Source organism: Schistocerca nitens, chromosome 5 (genome assembly GCF_023898315.1).
Source record: "Schistocerca nitens isolate TAMUIC-IGC-003100 chromosome 5, iqSchNite1.1, whole genome shotgun sequence".
In the NCBI taxonomy this organism is placed as follows: Eukaryota; Metazoa; Arthropoda; class Insecta; order Orthoptera; family Acrididae; genus Schistocerca; species Schistocerca nitens.
In genome coordinates this window covers 190,115,064-190,131,306 of record NC_064618.1, presented here as the reverse complement: position 1 = coordinate 190,131,306, position 16,243 = coordinate 190,115,064, and the positions used below count along the sequence as shown (strand labels likewise).

The 16,243-nt window shown below is 40.2% G+C and overlaps 1 non-coding gene across 1 annotated transcript; it reads right to left on the bottom strand.

Moving 5' to 3' along the window:
• Nucleotides 1–3,391: 3,391 nt before the first annotated feature.
• Trnai-uau (transfer RNA isoleucine (anticodon UAU)) lies at nt 3,392–3,465 on the bottom strand. Its single transcript has one exon. It is a non-coding gene; the product is annotated as a tRNA-Ile (tRNA).
• Between the last annotated feature and the right edge of the window lie 12,778 nt (nt 3,466–16,243).

The following is a 16,243-nucleotide window of genomic DNA, read 5'->3' as shown; positions in this document are numbered from 1 at the left end:
GCTACAGAAACATGTTTTTATTATATGTTACAATATTCAGAAAGTCCTCTTAATTTTTACGTAGCTTTGCATATACGACCCTTGCATAACCTGTAAAAGCAAGTTGTGATATAGCGTTGAATATAAAAGAGTATTGTTTTCTGTTACAATGGCGAAAATAATTGAAAGGATTAACAGAATATACTATCTAACATACTGAAATAATAAAATGTATTTATTTTATTAACTTCCAAGCTGAAAAAATGTAGTTCTATGTAGGACACGGAACAACAGAAAGGAAAAAATTAAACACAGAAAAATAAATCGAACTGTTGACTCAGAAGATACGTTCACATAATATTCCCTCCATTGTACATCGAGGTATTTACACATATCCAACAAGTCTCTCAGTCTGTCTGCAGCTTCTTATACGGGGTGTTCAAAAAGGCTCTCCGCAGTGCCGTATGACAGTTAGCCGTGCGTGCCGTATGATTGTTCGCCTGCCTGGGTTTTTCAACGAAACAATAAACGCACAACCATACTGCAGTGATATTCTGTACCCATTCATAGAAGAACTTGTGTTAAGTGAAGTACTGAACTGCTATTTTCAACAAGATGGTGCAACCGCGCATACAGCTCGCGTTTCAATTTCACTGCTTGCTAATGTTTTTGGTGATTGCATAATTTCACACGGACTTTAGCTTCTCCAATAACCTGACCTAACACCACCTGACATTTTCTTCTGGGGTGCAGCGAAAGCAACTGTCTATAAAAACCATCCATAATCCATCGAATAATTGAAAACTGCAATATCCGCTTTGGCTACTTCTGTTACAGAAGAAATGTTACAGGTTGTGTTTGGAAACATGATTAGACGAATTGAATTGTGTATTTAAACAACAGGGAGGACACTTTCAAACATTTAATGTGAAAATTGTTAAGTAAAATGAATATTCAATAAATTAATAACTTGTATTTCACAGAGATTCATTTCGGTATATTCACTGCGGCATACGGCACGCGCGGCTAAGAATCATACGGCACTGCGTAGAGACTGTTTGAACACCCCGTGCAACAGAGGAAACCTCATAAATGGTACGAGGATGCTAACGTGGAGATACTTTTCTTTTTTGTTTTTGGCCAAGGCTGAATGACATTATAATTAAGACGCAGATACACTACAACTTCGCCAAAAACGTGTTGTACGACCTACATTAACGGAAATCTTGAATTACTGATAGAACGCGCTAGCTAGCCCTTCTCGGTGGTTTTCAGAGAATTTAATAATAATGTTAACACCCGTAAATGAGGCAGGATACCATGAAAAGGCGTTACTGACTATACTATCGGATTTTTGTCATCAAAACTCGAGCTTAGGATTGAATTACAAGCAAGCCAGTAGGCCTCTCACAAAATGACTTATACCAATATTTTTCTTGCTTTATTCTGCGTTGACCGTATGGAGTAATTCGTAAATGAAGTTCAATACATTTTTTTTTTTTTAATTTGTGTTGCACAAAGGATTGACCGGCTTTGGACGTGTTCGCTAGGAACTATTCAATTTAAAAATATGTATCTAAATATGTATTCGTTCGACATTAACGAAATTTTAGTAGGTTGAAGGCACATGTAATGCTAATGAAAATCTTGACTTACAGAATTTTTCAGTTAACCTAAAAAATGTTCTTATGATTTCTCTAAAGAGCCTTTTCCCCAGCCCAAAATAAGCATGTAACAAAAGCGTGGATTTATTCGGAAAGTTTATTTCGTGGTTGTAAGAAACTGCAACAGAGTGATACGGATTTTATAAAAAGTAATGTTGAAGAGTGGTTCCGTGCGTGTATGACCTTGCGATTAGCCACGCACACAACTCTGAAATTGAGTGCAGCGTTGCTGCGTACCATTATCTACCACCGGAAGACGGCGAAACTGAATACTTGTATGCTATTGTTACTATCTGATTGTCTCCATCGTAGTAGCTACATCATATCATATGAGACCATCGTCGTCAGCAGGTGAAATAGCAATTGTTTTAAGTGTTGCTTTTTTTCTTTCGAAGTGAGGGTATATGTAGGGGATAGTATCTTTCCTGTCTATCGGAAAGTGGGACACTGTCTTGGAGTATCCTTGACGTCAGTGAAGATAATAGGAGTTGCTTCAAAGGAGAATGATGAAAATACGTCGCCCAGGTCAAGGAAAAAACTGTGTTTGTACAGGGTGTCAGAAAATCCAGTCAGATGGTATTTATTTACGCACAGTACGAATAACTGTTCACAATTTTTACATGAATAATGTTTCTTCATAGTTAAAAACCTCTACCTGAAACTGATAGAAAATATGGTACATTTTCACGATATTTCAGACTATAAGACGGGAGTCTAAAAAGAATACTGATAAGATATTATTATTTTTAAAATGTGTAAATAGCGTAAATAACTGGTTGATGGTTTATGAGAAGAGACCAAACTCCGAGGGCATCGGTCTCATCGGATTAGGGAAGGACAGGGAAGGAAGTCGGCTGTACCTTTTCAAAGGAACCATCCCGGCATTTACCTGGAGTGATTTCGGGAAATCACGAAAAACCTAAATCTGGACGGCCGGACGCGGGATTCAACCGTCGTCCTCCCGAATGCGAGTCCAGTGTAGTAACCACTGCGCCAGCTCGCTCGGTGCGTATATATCTCTTGTAAATATTGGAAGCGAACAAATTTTAAACCAGCCATTGGAGGTCCAAGGCTCTCAAGAGGAAAAGTTGAAGGAAAATAGGGTTTCCATACCACAAAACAGAGTCAAGGACTGAAAGTAAAAATAAAACTTCGTCCCTTCCGAGCCGTGTCTCTTATTCCTAATCTTGGAAACGCAGCAGCTGATTCTGCTCCTGCGCCCACTGCTAGTGGTATGTTCCAGTACATAAACAATCAGTCTTAATTATTACTCTTTATAAATATCGGTTATCATACTGTACGCCCGCAGTGGATGCTGTTCGTTATAACCACATTTTCTTGAAAACACAACCGTGCTTTCTGTTATATGTTTATTTTGGACTGAGAAAAAGTTTCTTTAGAAGATCATAAGTACTTTCATTTGGGTTACTGAAAAATTCTGTAAGTTGAGATTTCCACTGCCAATTATGTCCCTATAACTTTCAAATTTCATTAACAGTGGACAAATATATTTTAAGCTACATAGTTTCCAAGAGAACTGTTCCTAGAGAAGACGTCAAAATCTGGACAATCTTTACAACAAACTAAAATAACAAAAATATTTATATACGAAGACAGTAACTGTTCTTCAAGGAAGAGAACTGTTGATGACCGTGCAACTTTTCCCTGGAATAAATGATGATTGACTGAAACCCTCAGCTGCCGACCAGTGTTGTTGTTATACCTCGATGTGGATAGCTGAAAATGTGTGCCCCGACCGGGACTCGAACCCGGGATCTCCTGCTTATATGGCAGACGCTCTATCCATCTGAGCCACCAAGGACACTGATGAATAGCGCGACTGCAGGGACTTATCACTTGCACGCTTCCCGTGATACATTCCCAACTGTCCACAATTCTACATATGTAATGTACCTTCTAGACATTTGTCCATACACTCATTACTCGCGCACACTTTGGCGATTCCTGTAAGAGTTTGGGCAACCTGTGCGCATTCTCACAGACGAAGGTCAATAGCTGGGTAGCCTTTAACTATATATACGAAGACAGTAACTGTTCTTGAAAGAAGAGATACTGTTGATGACCGTGCAGCTTTTCCCTGGAATAAATGATTGACTGACACCCTCAACAGCCGACAGGTGTTGTTGATATACCTCGATGTGGACAGCTGAAAATGTGTGCCCAGACCGGGTTCGAGTCCCAGTCGGGGCACATATTTTCAGCTGTCCACATCGAGGTATATCAACAACACCTGTCGGCAGCTGGGGGTTTCAGTCAATCATCATTTAAAAACATCTATTGTACTTTAAAACCAAATTACTGAATACAGTCTAAAGCAGAATAAAATAAAAAAAAATATTGGTACAACTCATTTTGCGATACGCCTATTGGCTCGCATGTAATTAAAGATTAAACTCGAGTCTCCATAATAAAAAATCCGATAGTAGTGTTAACTTCCCTGGAGGAGTCCTAGACGCTTCAAAGTAACCACAGTGGAAGTGCGCTTTGCATCCCAAAAGGGCACTTGGGGCGGCGGAGCGCGGGCAGGTTTGCAACATCACTTGACCAGTCCCTGCTTGTATTCCATCGCCGGCCGCGCCGGGGGTGTTTCTGTAGGACTACGCGGCGACTGAGTGCTCCTGCTCCTGACCCTCCCGCCCCCACGTCCGCACACCAAACCCCACCCAGTCCCTGCGCGCCTTTCCGTGTACCATCAAGGCGCTACATAAAACGCCGGTGTAATAGGATTTCCAAAGGCCTTATTAAATTAACAGTCCAGTTACGCTTCGGCAATGGGAGAGTGGGGGCGAACAGGCTCCATTGTGTTCGCTGGCGCCCACGGAAACGAACGTTGCCACGTCTGTATTCAAACGGCCGTTATGGCTCCGGTCTCTACCGTGAAGCCACGTAATCGTTGATTTTGGTCAAATCATAAGTTCGTAAAACAATACGACTTACCGAATTAGGCCGTCAGTGATTTCATTCAGACAACAACAGCGAAATTCGTCGTTTAACGTCGTTCTACAGTGCTGAATACTTCAAGATAAACCCAGCGAACTACTTGTAAATGCGCAGAAAGACCCGTTATTGTTTACGTCAGTGGCCATAAATCTCAGCGACCAGTCACAATCATAATATTATCTAGCCTTATGTAGACGGTATACTTTACTGTTGAGCGAGTACGTAAAATAAGTCATAAAAAAGTACACAGAAGAGTGTGCTTCATTGGAAGACTCGCACTATAAAAGATTTGTGCTTTAACTGTAATTGTTCAGTGTGAACGACTGTCATTAATGTCTGTAGTCTGAAATTTTAATTTGAGTACTGTTGTCACTGATGAAATGAGCCGAATGTCGACAACGGATGTTATATAACGTAGTCAAATCCTTTCTAATAGCCTCGACAAGCTAACGATTTTAGGATGTCCCGATATCCAGCATTTGCTCCTTAAGGCACTGTGACGAAGTTTGCATGTTATCTTGTAGTACCGTTTCGTGATCTATAACTGCAATCCACCAACTTTCCGATACCTAAAATGTACTAGTGATTAACAAAAAATTAAAATAAACTGCAAACCATTATGGACGAGTAGATTCTGGGTAGAGATTTCTACTAGTTTACACTTTATCTCAAAATAAGGTCCTGTGACTCCTAAAGATCAGTTAGATAAAAATGAAGATCAGTATTCACAATTCTGTCAAAGTCTAGGCGCGAACTCGAAATGGGAAAATGTGTGGAGGGAAATCGAGCAGTTCCTTTTCAGATCACTGCAACACGTATCTCACTTACCTTTGTAAAAGCAAGTTAAATCTAAATCGGAACGGCCAGCCTATCATTTAACTATGGACGGTCAGTTCATATTAGGAAAATGGGCTCTATACTAGACTACCAGTGGCAGTAGTCTGCCCTTCGGAAATCATACAGAAATGAGCTACAATTACTTAGTTAGTTACTTAGCTGTAGGATCCATAGATCATTTGAACGACTATTTTATCGAAATGGTGTTGAACGGGTCAGTTTACGGTGTACATATACATGATTAGTGTTAACGTTTATCGTCACATCATCATTTAAGTCTTTCTAATGCAGCTACACTTAAAAAGCAGTTATTTTCTGGAATCCAGTTTTGAGCAGAAATACATGATTTCAAAGTAGATTTGAAACTTGTTTCTCCGTCTATCGGACATTTTATGTAACTGGACAAACGATCAGCATTAACACTGGGTTATAAAGGTCTTTGTCTCCGTCCTTTCACCCTCTAGTGTTGTCAGTCTTCTACTAAAATTGTGATTGACTATTTATGACGAATTTCATTAGCAATAATATGTATTGTGACGGCGCAGTTAAAATACCTAGCTTCTGTAAGAGGTACCTACGTGATGTCCATGGGTGCACACCTCAAATTATTCTTGTCTCTCACTTTCATGTATTCAGTACTTTCTTTGTAAGTGATGAGTTACCACGGGAAATTATACCGTATGACATTACTGAGTGAAAATATACGAAATATCTCAGGCGGTTGATACGATTGCTTCAAAGATTATCTGTTGTACGGAGGGCAAAAGGAGCTCAACTTCATTGTTTGAGAAGCTCAGTATTATGCCTCTTCCGGTTCAAGTTTTCATCAATATGTACACCCAAAATTAGGAACGTTCCACTCTACCTATTGACTCCTGCTCAACACCTGCTCATATACTACATCAATTGTTGGTATGACTATTTGTTGCACAAAACTAATTGAAGTGATTTTTTTTTTCAAAATTTAGGAGACTGCATTTTCGGAGAACCATTTAATAATTCTTCAGAAAATATCATTTTTTTTACTCTTCTGTTACTATCTCTCTAAAGAGGTTTATTATGACACAAGTGTCGTCTGCAAAACGTACTTACTACGACGCCACACGATTAGAAACTCAACACAGTATAGGAGTATAAAGGCTGGAGTAATAGAAAGGTTAAATGTGTTGAAAGACGTTTCGGTTACTACGGGTGTCAGATTATGGAAAACGGAACTGTTATTATGTTTATAAACAGAAGTCCGAATTTCCTTTGGTTCTTAGAAAACCTGTTTAAATCGATCTCAGTCATAATCCACTAATGTGCCAGAACTACAATTACTACACTGCCAGAGATAATTTGTAATACCTGGAAACTCGACGTCGATTTTGATCCGATGATAGCATATGCCAGATGGGGAATAATAGATGTACTGATAATGGTTTCGAAATCGTCCGCCAACAAAGAGCGTAGTAGCATAGTTACCAGAGCGCCACCTGTGTCTCCCCTATAACAGGGAATGTTCACAGCCAGAAGGCTCAGTGTCGTGTAAACGTGTGATGAAAGCAAACATCGATACCAAGGAGACCACTCGTCCTTCCTACAGTCAACTTAGCAATTTGAACGGGGTCAGACTAGGGCCTCCAGAATGGGGGGACGGTCCTTTCGGAGAACTGACACACAACTTGGACGTGATAAAGAAAAAATGGTTTTGTATTGCCAATGTTGCCTGAAGATGGGGTGTGTACCTCGAAACGTATTGCTTCTTCAAACAATTTAGGCGTAAATATTTCAGAAAAATTTGCGACTGTTGCGGTGTCTGGAAAGCCTTTCATTCTATAACGCTGAGCCCGTATTGTGTGTTTACTACGCAGTCGACCATTGTAAGGGCGTGGTGTGCTATTCTGAAGAATTGCAGCGTATGCTAAACGATCATTTAAAATTAATGAACTACCAACAAGGATAACGGAAGTGGGTTTCTACAGGAAATTATCCAGAAATATTATTAAAGAATTTAAGTATCTGTGAGTTCCTAGCTTATATACCCAGTTAACAAAATATCTCTGGGTAAGATTTTCACAAGAGATAGAGAGCAGAGTGCGATATCAGACAATATTGCCATGTAAACGTCTGTAGCACCTACTGACTGTAAATGTCACATTTGACTGCGCAAAGGACACTTCTTAATGTCATGGCTATTAATATATTCGGTTTTCTATGCGGTATAGCTACAGAAGAAGGGTAAAATGTAGGTGGTTTGACAAGGTAGGGAATGTGGAAGTTCTTCGCGGAATCGGAGAGGACATGAATATATAGAATATACTGGCAAGAAGAAGGGACAGGACATCAATTAAGACATCAGGGAATAACTTGCATGATAACAAAGGAGCTGCAGAGAGCAAAAACTCTAGAGGAAGACGGATTGGTATACATACAGCAATTAATCGAGGACGTAGGTTGCAAGTGTTTCTTCGACATGAAAAGATTGACACTGAAGAGGAATTTGTGATGAGCTGCATCATGACCGTAGTTCTATCTGTCATCGCTAGTAGCTATCTACAAACTGTTATTAAATTAAGTCCCGTTCTACAATTACACGGGTACATTAGTTAACGAATCCTCGAGATCAACAACATATGGGCAGTATAGAATATGCTGGATACCCTATCCATAATTCCCTGTGCTGATGTAACCTGTCCATTATGTCGTCACCTACACCATTTCACATTGATACAAATATTCCTATCGTTCAAAAATATAAACAAATGTCTCAGTATCAGAGTCAGTGCGTAAACGCATTGCATAGTGGGTACAAATTGTATCTTCGGCTATCCAGTCGTTACCTATGGAATCATATGTTGGAGCCGACAGGCACAACATATGCGAACCAATCTGGAACTGTCTGCTAGTGTCATGTAAACGATAAATATTGTTAGGTTGATTCTGGTGACTTGTTTGAAATGATACAAAATAGTAATTATTTGTTTAATACGCTGATGGAGGACGTCCGAACAAGAAACTGGCTTAACTTACGGTTACACACACATACATAAACACACACACACACACAAAGAATATTCCATCATGTATAACAGAATATGATTTTATAATTAACAGTCGAAGCTGATTATAATACATACAAAAACTCAAGATTTATTTGGCAACATATCTCAGCGAATTGTAGAAGTCGAAGAGGATTATTTAATAAATTAATACTATCGAAAAGAGTATTAATTCAGTGTCATCTATGTTGAATTCTTGGCCAACCATACTTGTAAGCACTTACTTTGGTTAACATAATGCTACTGCTAAATGTATTCATCAGTTTCCCAGAAAGCGTCAGCGTTAACATATTTTACACATCTACGGATACAGTAACCATTCGAAATATAATTTTCCCATATATTAATGGGATATTATTTGTAAAACTGACCTGTGCATATAGTTCTTGCTTTTCATATTTCCTCTAGCAGAGTTAATGTTACCAGTGATTATGCTGTGCGTCAACGAAAATTACTGTTCAATGTCTTGGAAAATACCTGTTGGAAAATATGGTTTTGCAGCACTAATGGACTGAATTTAAGGCTCAGCTAGTAAGTTTTGCTACTGAAGCCGAATTTTACGGATTAACATAAATGACGGCCGCACTTAACCATTGCTTAATCAAATGAGTAGCACTAAATTAGATAGCATTGAACTGGTACATACTATAATAGACTGTAGTATAACATATAAAGGTGTCGAGATATATGGTCAAAAAGCGGGAGGGCTTCATGAAAATGAACAGTGATGTTTATCAGATGAGATGTAAATCTATGTATTCAGTACTTTGCATAAAGATTTTGTGTGTGATATCGACAAGAGAGAAAGAAGTAAATTAGATAATATTATCCTTTAGGTGCAGATATATCACTGAATAATGTTAATGTTGATGTAACATCACGCACTCTACAATAATAAATATTCATCAAGATGACGTTGACCGATCAGCAGATTTCTTCGTATGAAGGAGGACGCCATGACCAGAAAGATATCTTTGGTGAGAAGAGCTTCGGTGTAAGGACCAGGCAGATGAGGCAGAACTAACAGATCTGTTAATTCCGTCTAAGGCCCACCTAGTTTTTTGATGGAATGACCGTTTAGGGCGGCAAAAGATAATATGCTAACCACAACAGTATCGTGTGTTAATGCTAAGATCACGCGTTTAAATACGATCCAGGAGCGTCACTCTGTGTTACAATTTACCGTTTTACTAGCAGCGATCACGTAATGCCCATGTCATAGGTAGACTCTGAAACAACGAATCTCGTGATGGGCGTCATTTTGAGGAAATACTTGTTTTGAGAGCTGACGCACTCAGTAGAGGAATGAGAGTCTGTAACACGCAGCGCAATGTATGGTGTTCGTGAGAGACTGTGGACAGAAGCGGAGTAGGAGTCGGGCAGAGGAAGTTAGCCACACCGATAAGCACGAATCTTGCTCGTTGGTGCGTAAAAATTCGTAGCTGCCATTGCGCGCGCTGATAACCTCGCAGTTCAGCGTCGAGCGCCCATAAACACACACACACACACACACACACACACACACACGCACACACACGCACACACTCCATTGCGCTTCCTGCCCTGTGTTTGTAACCATGTAGACAGCTCGAGGAAGGCTCTCTGCATGGTGCTACCACGTAGCGTCCCAATTCTGAACGATGTGCACCCCGTAAAAGTATTCTGCACGTTACGATTCTTTATTCAGCCCGCTTTGCTTTCTTCTGCTATGTCTATCTTTGATCACCCCCTGCTAGCGCTCCACATAGTTTTGCATCGCCAGTTCCCATGACGCCGGTGTTTTCAAGCCACCGACCCATCGACGATTCTGGTTGAGAAAGGGCTTTGGTCTGTTCGTTATGGACATCACGAAGGCATTCATGCTATATTAGGAGATGCATAATATGAGTGAAATGAAAAAATGTCCCTCAGTTTCTTTTGTAGAAAGAGGCAACGTACGTCAAGAAATTAAGTCTTCTCCATTTTGGACTGAGCAGACTCTATAGGCACCATTTTTGCTTGAAAGATACCACTTACTGAAGAAAAATGACACACTACACGTGTCTGGAAAATGTGTTCAGAAGACAGTAACACGTTCAAGGGAAAAACCTGCCGAAAGGAAATGTCCGGACGCTGTCCAAAACATAATGTAGTTCTTTGTGCTTCTGTGTGTTGAGAACATACAACACTCTGGCGTGGTCGTCTGCCGAAAATTTCCCAAAAGGAGGTGACATTTAGAAGTTGAAGTTTTGATCACTTTGGTTAATCGATTTTTTAAAACGTTTTGTCCACAAGGAACTACTCTTTACAAGTACACTACATTTAGCGTATCTCAAAATATACCCACTTACCATGTTACAGGGAGATTACTTTGATGCATAAATGATTTCCATATGTCAACAGTATATGCAAAGTACATTTGCCCTATTATTAAACTGAATATGCACGCCCCATTTCTGATTAGATCATATGATGAAGTGCAGGATATCCAATGAGCTGTGAAATAAAGATAGAAGAATTCACCAAAGTTATTTATTCATACTCCAAGACTGTTAGGGTGAAACTGAATATTGAAAATCTGAAGTAAGAAAAAAAGAAGAAGTGAGGAAATCCAGATAAAAAATCAACAAAAATGCGATATGAATACACTCGAAGTGGAGAAATAGGAAACAAATTAAAAAAATTTCAAACTCCCATCTATAACATTTTATTGGCTTATAAACCTACGTGTCCGATCATGTTAATGGATGTAATGCATTACTATCACGATTTCTACATTTCAGTGTTAACTAAAACTGAATAAAATGTGTTCTTAAAGCTTCATTTATTTGCTTGGCTAAAACAATGGGTTAAAAACATAATTTTTCTGGAACCCAGCAACTGTCGTCCATTACGACGCATAAATTTGATATTTGGTTCATAAGTACCTACCGTCTTTCTTTGTTATAGTGCTAAAGCGTGTTGTCCGCCGACGTCACACAGGGCTCAGCGGCGCTTCAACTATCAGGGTGTCGACACAAGCACAAACAGGGCTGGGAAGTTCGTGTGAGTTATAAGGTCAACCCAATTCTGCCCAGCGTCTTAGTGGACGTGTCACATAATGGGCAGGTCGTCAAACTCCGTCTTACCCACATTCTTCAGAAGCCTCTGTGGTGGAGGTCAGAAGCGTAATACAACCTTGAAATCACGCGGTTCTCTTCTGAGTAGAGGAGGAAAACATTTTAGACACATTGCTGCTCAGAATCAATACGAAAATCCTTCAGGAGGCGGCATAAAATGCGACAGTGAAATCACCCTTCCCTTGCGGCGTTGATTTCCATATATCTCATAGTCCAAAACCACTGTTTTCGGTGTTATAAGCTGCTCTAGCACCTGAGAACTAGCAATCACACCGCCTGAGGTTAGGCAACACCTCAGACACCCATTAGGCAGTGTTCACTACACTCAGATACTAGAGTAGCTGCGAGTGAACATACGGCTGCATGAGTGTAGAAGTCTTTGACATTTACATTTTTATCTTATATAAGGATATGAGACGGGTATCTCAGTACGTAAATGGAGATAAAAGACTAATAATCATGGGGTACTGGAATGAGTAGCAGGCGAGGGTCTAGGGGATAGTCTTACGAGAAAATATTGACTTGGTAGTACTACGAGAGAAGAATAGACTAATTGTGTTCTACAGTAAATTCAGTTAGTAATAGCAAATTCTCCGTCCAAGAATCAGAAAATGAGTCGGTTTACTAGGAAAAGGCCGGTAGATACAGAAATATTTCACTAGATTACATCAAGGCCATGCAGAGACTCCGAAATCAGATACTGGATTGCAAAGCGTATCCAGGAGCAAATGTAGACTCATATCACAATTTAGTAAGGCTGACTTTGAGGAGACAATTCAGGAAGAGTCAACGAGCAAAGAAGTGGGATACAGAAATGCTAAAAAATTGAAGAGATGTTCTTTAAGTTCTGTGAGGCTATAATACTGCGATAATGAATAGGTCACTAGGCAGTTCAGTTGAAGAGGAATGGGCAATTACAGAATTTACAAAATAAACCGTAGCTACAAAGAAGGAAACTGCGAAGAAACTATGGATAACCGGAGAAATACTTCAGCTGATAGACGAAAGAAGAAGGTACAAAAACGGTCAGGGATATTCAGGGGTACAGAAATACAAGACACTTAGGAGCGAAATAAATACGAAGCGCAGGGAAGCAAAGGCAAAATGGCTGCATGAGAGAAGTGAATAAATCGAAAAAGAAATTATTGTCGGAATGACGGACTCAGCAAATATAAAAAATGGCTCTGAGCACTATGGGACTCAACTGCTGTGGTCATAAGTCCCCTAGAACTAAGAACTACTTAAACCGAACTAACCTAAGGACATCACACACATCCATGCCCGAGGCAGGATTCGAACCTGCGACCGCTCAGCAAATATAAAGTCAAAACAACATTCGTTGAAATTAAGAGCAAGGGAGGTAATATTAAGAAGAATTCCACTATTAAATGCAGACGCCGAGTGCTCGGTGTTGGTAACACAATCACAGTCACATGCTGTTTGATGAAACACGCAATGTAGATGCAGGTGGCCGAAGTACGATCTTGGTTGCCGACGTATTAACAGAATAGCCCTCGTCACAGCTGTCATTTCTTGCAGTTATACGTACTATAGATCTCTTGCGTTGCTGTGCAGTAAACTGTATTGCTTAATTGGGTTGACGCATGTGTACAGAAAATCGAGTACAATATCATGTTCATCGTTCTCTAGGAACGAACAGTACCACACTCTCATGGCAAAAATCAGAAAATAGAAAATGCTGCTGCCTCACAGATACACGAGGAATAAGTGCGCAAGAGATGCCACGAGTGTTGCTTGAAGATTTCGGAAACTCCTCGTAAGTCTGAAACACTGAAACAATAGAAGATAGTCACATTTTGTGAAACCTGCATGAAATGTCTCTGGTCACGTTGTTATTCACAGACGCATTGTCTGCTATGAGCCTGCATACTCAGTTCCACTCGCCGACTCAGTAAAAACTGTATTCGCAATCGTTTCGTTTCTTTTGACTGGTAATTTGTCTATTGTTTATCATTAGTTTTTGTTTCTAATCGTCGTTGTGAGATTGTGTCGGCGTCCTCACGGGACGATGAATTCATATCTAATTTTGAGCTGTAGACGAGATGGGTAAGTAACGACGCAGTGAAAAGAATTATTTTATGAGATTTATAGATTTTTTTTGCTAACGTGAACTAGCTGGTCTGGCTTGGCAGTGTGGCCCCCACCGGGCATTCCTCGTCCGGTTTGAGGTCCTCAAGTCACGGTATGGTGTATGGCAGAGGGTACGTTCTACCACTTGTACTCGCATATGGAGCGAGGAATAAGAGACTGTCTAAATCTTCGTATGCTCTCTAATTTCTCGTATCCTTGTACTCCATAAACGAAATGTCCCTTCGCAGCAGCCGAATCTTTTTGTAGCTAGCTTCAAATGACTGTTCTCTAAAATTTGTCAGTAGTGTTTAGCGAAAAGATCGTCTTTTGCTCAGGAATTCCCATTTAAGCATACGAAGCATCGTCGTAATACTTTCGTGTTAATCGAACGTATCAATAACAAATCTTTATCAATATATTAACAGATCGCTTCACTGTAAGTACTATGCTTCTGTAATGAAGGGAAAATGAGTTTCTTTCTTTGGGTTCCACGTGTGAGAGGAAGCGGTAGCTGCATAAGCGTAGCGGTGTGGGTACGTGCCTTACGGAAGATCTCTTGTAGAATTTCGGAAGTGGGAGCCATTAGCTCCAGCTGGACGGCTGTTGCCATTAATTTCTATGGTCGGGATGGGAGCTTCAGAGTTCCTTTTTTAGCTTATAATGAGATACCCGATGAAGATAAAGACGGCCGACGAGAGAATAGCACCGAGTGACGTGGTCAGACCGGTCCGATTTCTCTGCTGCGTGAGCGTAATGGTGCCCGTAAGCAGATAGCTCGTGCATTGAGGCAGGGGTGTAAGGCCCTCCATTAACAGAGTTCGTGTTGTCTGGAGCTCGCAGGAATGTTGCCGCAGTTCGAATCGAAACAGTCGAGTCCAAGCCACTCCCGTTTCATCCAAGATATCGAAATAACGGGCATTCTTCCTAGTGCGTAGGACGGCTACAGCAGCGCCAAATATCAGCTACATTGTTTTCACATTGCTACTGTTCAGTCAATGGATCCAATGAAATATGACGTCTGCGCGTGTCGGCTATTTTTTCCTCTTCTTACCCATTGGCGTGAAGCGGATCGTGTCGTATACGTTTCTCGTGTCAATCTTTTTAGCACAGAACAGCAACTGACAATGGCCTCATTTACTCGTTGCATATGTTTCAAAATCGATCTTTCAGTTAACGTAATTTTCAATAGACTTATTTGTAAATACAAAAGCCTCAAATGTTCAAATGGCTCTAAGCACTATGGGACTTAACATCTGACGTCATTAGTCCCCTAGACATAGAACTACTTAAACCTAACTAACCAAAGAACATCACACCTATCCATGCCCGAGGCAGAATTCGAACCTGCGATCGTAGCAGGAGCGCGGTTCCGGACTGAAGCGCCTAGAACCTCTCGACCACAAAGACAGCCTAATATAAAAGGAACTGCGGCTATTTTACGGTATATATATATATAGTGAAGTTGCATCTTCGTGCATTGAAACCCACATAAATGGATATCAATGGCATTAAACAACACAGCACCTGAAACGCTTCTGTTTTCTTCCTTTTGGGTTTTGCTGAAGTTCATAGATTACTTTGATGGAATGCTGAGCTCGAGATGTATATTTTCACAAATTTATTTCTAGAGTTATAGTCTGTGTTTGATACTGGATACCTTCTGCTGGACTGTGCTGGTCTGCTTCTTATGTAGTCCTTGCCACGTCTGCCGCTCGTTTTTTAGCTTCCGAAGTCCCTAACATGGCGCCCTCTTCTAGTGTTAAGTTTGCCGTAAGTTTCACTTTATTCGTAAATGGTTCAGAGGTTTCATACCGCAAAGTTGTTCCTAGCATGTTTCTCATTTTCACATCTCCTGTCAATTTCGTTGTCTGGCGAATTTCACTTCCAAATTCATTGAACGCTAGTCTCGGTGTTCTCGTTACGTTCATTTTCGCTTCTTTCAGCTTTTTATGTTAGCTAGACTTTAAGATCACTTAAACCCTCCTAGGCACAAATTCTTCTGAGGAATATTAAATATTGTTTTTAAATTTTACCTATTCATCTTCCTCAGAAATCAGTATTTGATGCTCACTACCGAGATACTCTACCGTTTGTATCTTGTCAGTTTTGATCGGAAAAAAATGTTTCCCCACCTTCTTAATATTCCTTGTAATACCTGTACTCGTTGATGCTGACGCAGCCTTATGTGGAGTGTCAGTTAACTGACACAAAGTGTTCAGATCAGTTTCCGCTGAGAGATCTAAGATGTTACTCTAATGATATGGTTACCTAACTGCGCCAAGAAAAATTTTTAAAATGACATTCATAATAATGTTAAACAAATCCCTTTATCTGGCCCGAGTTATGGCAACACGACTCTTCCGTTCTATAACTAGGAATATGAACTCAACTATTATTACACCAGCATAACCAGGAAACTTATTCACGATACTGCGCAGAATCTCTCTGCAGATCCCTGCCGTTAGATTTTCTGAGACAACTTTCCAATAGGAGCATTTCATAGCCATAGCTGCCACACCTTTGAGCTTAGCTTCACCCAAATTATTTCACATTAGTAATCTGTAATAAACTC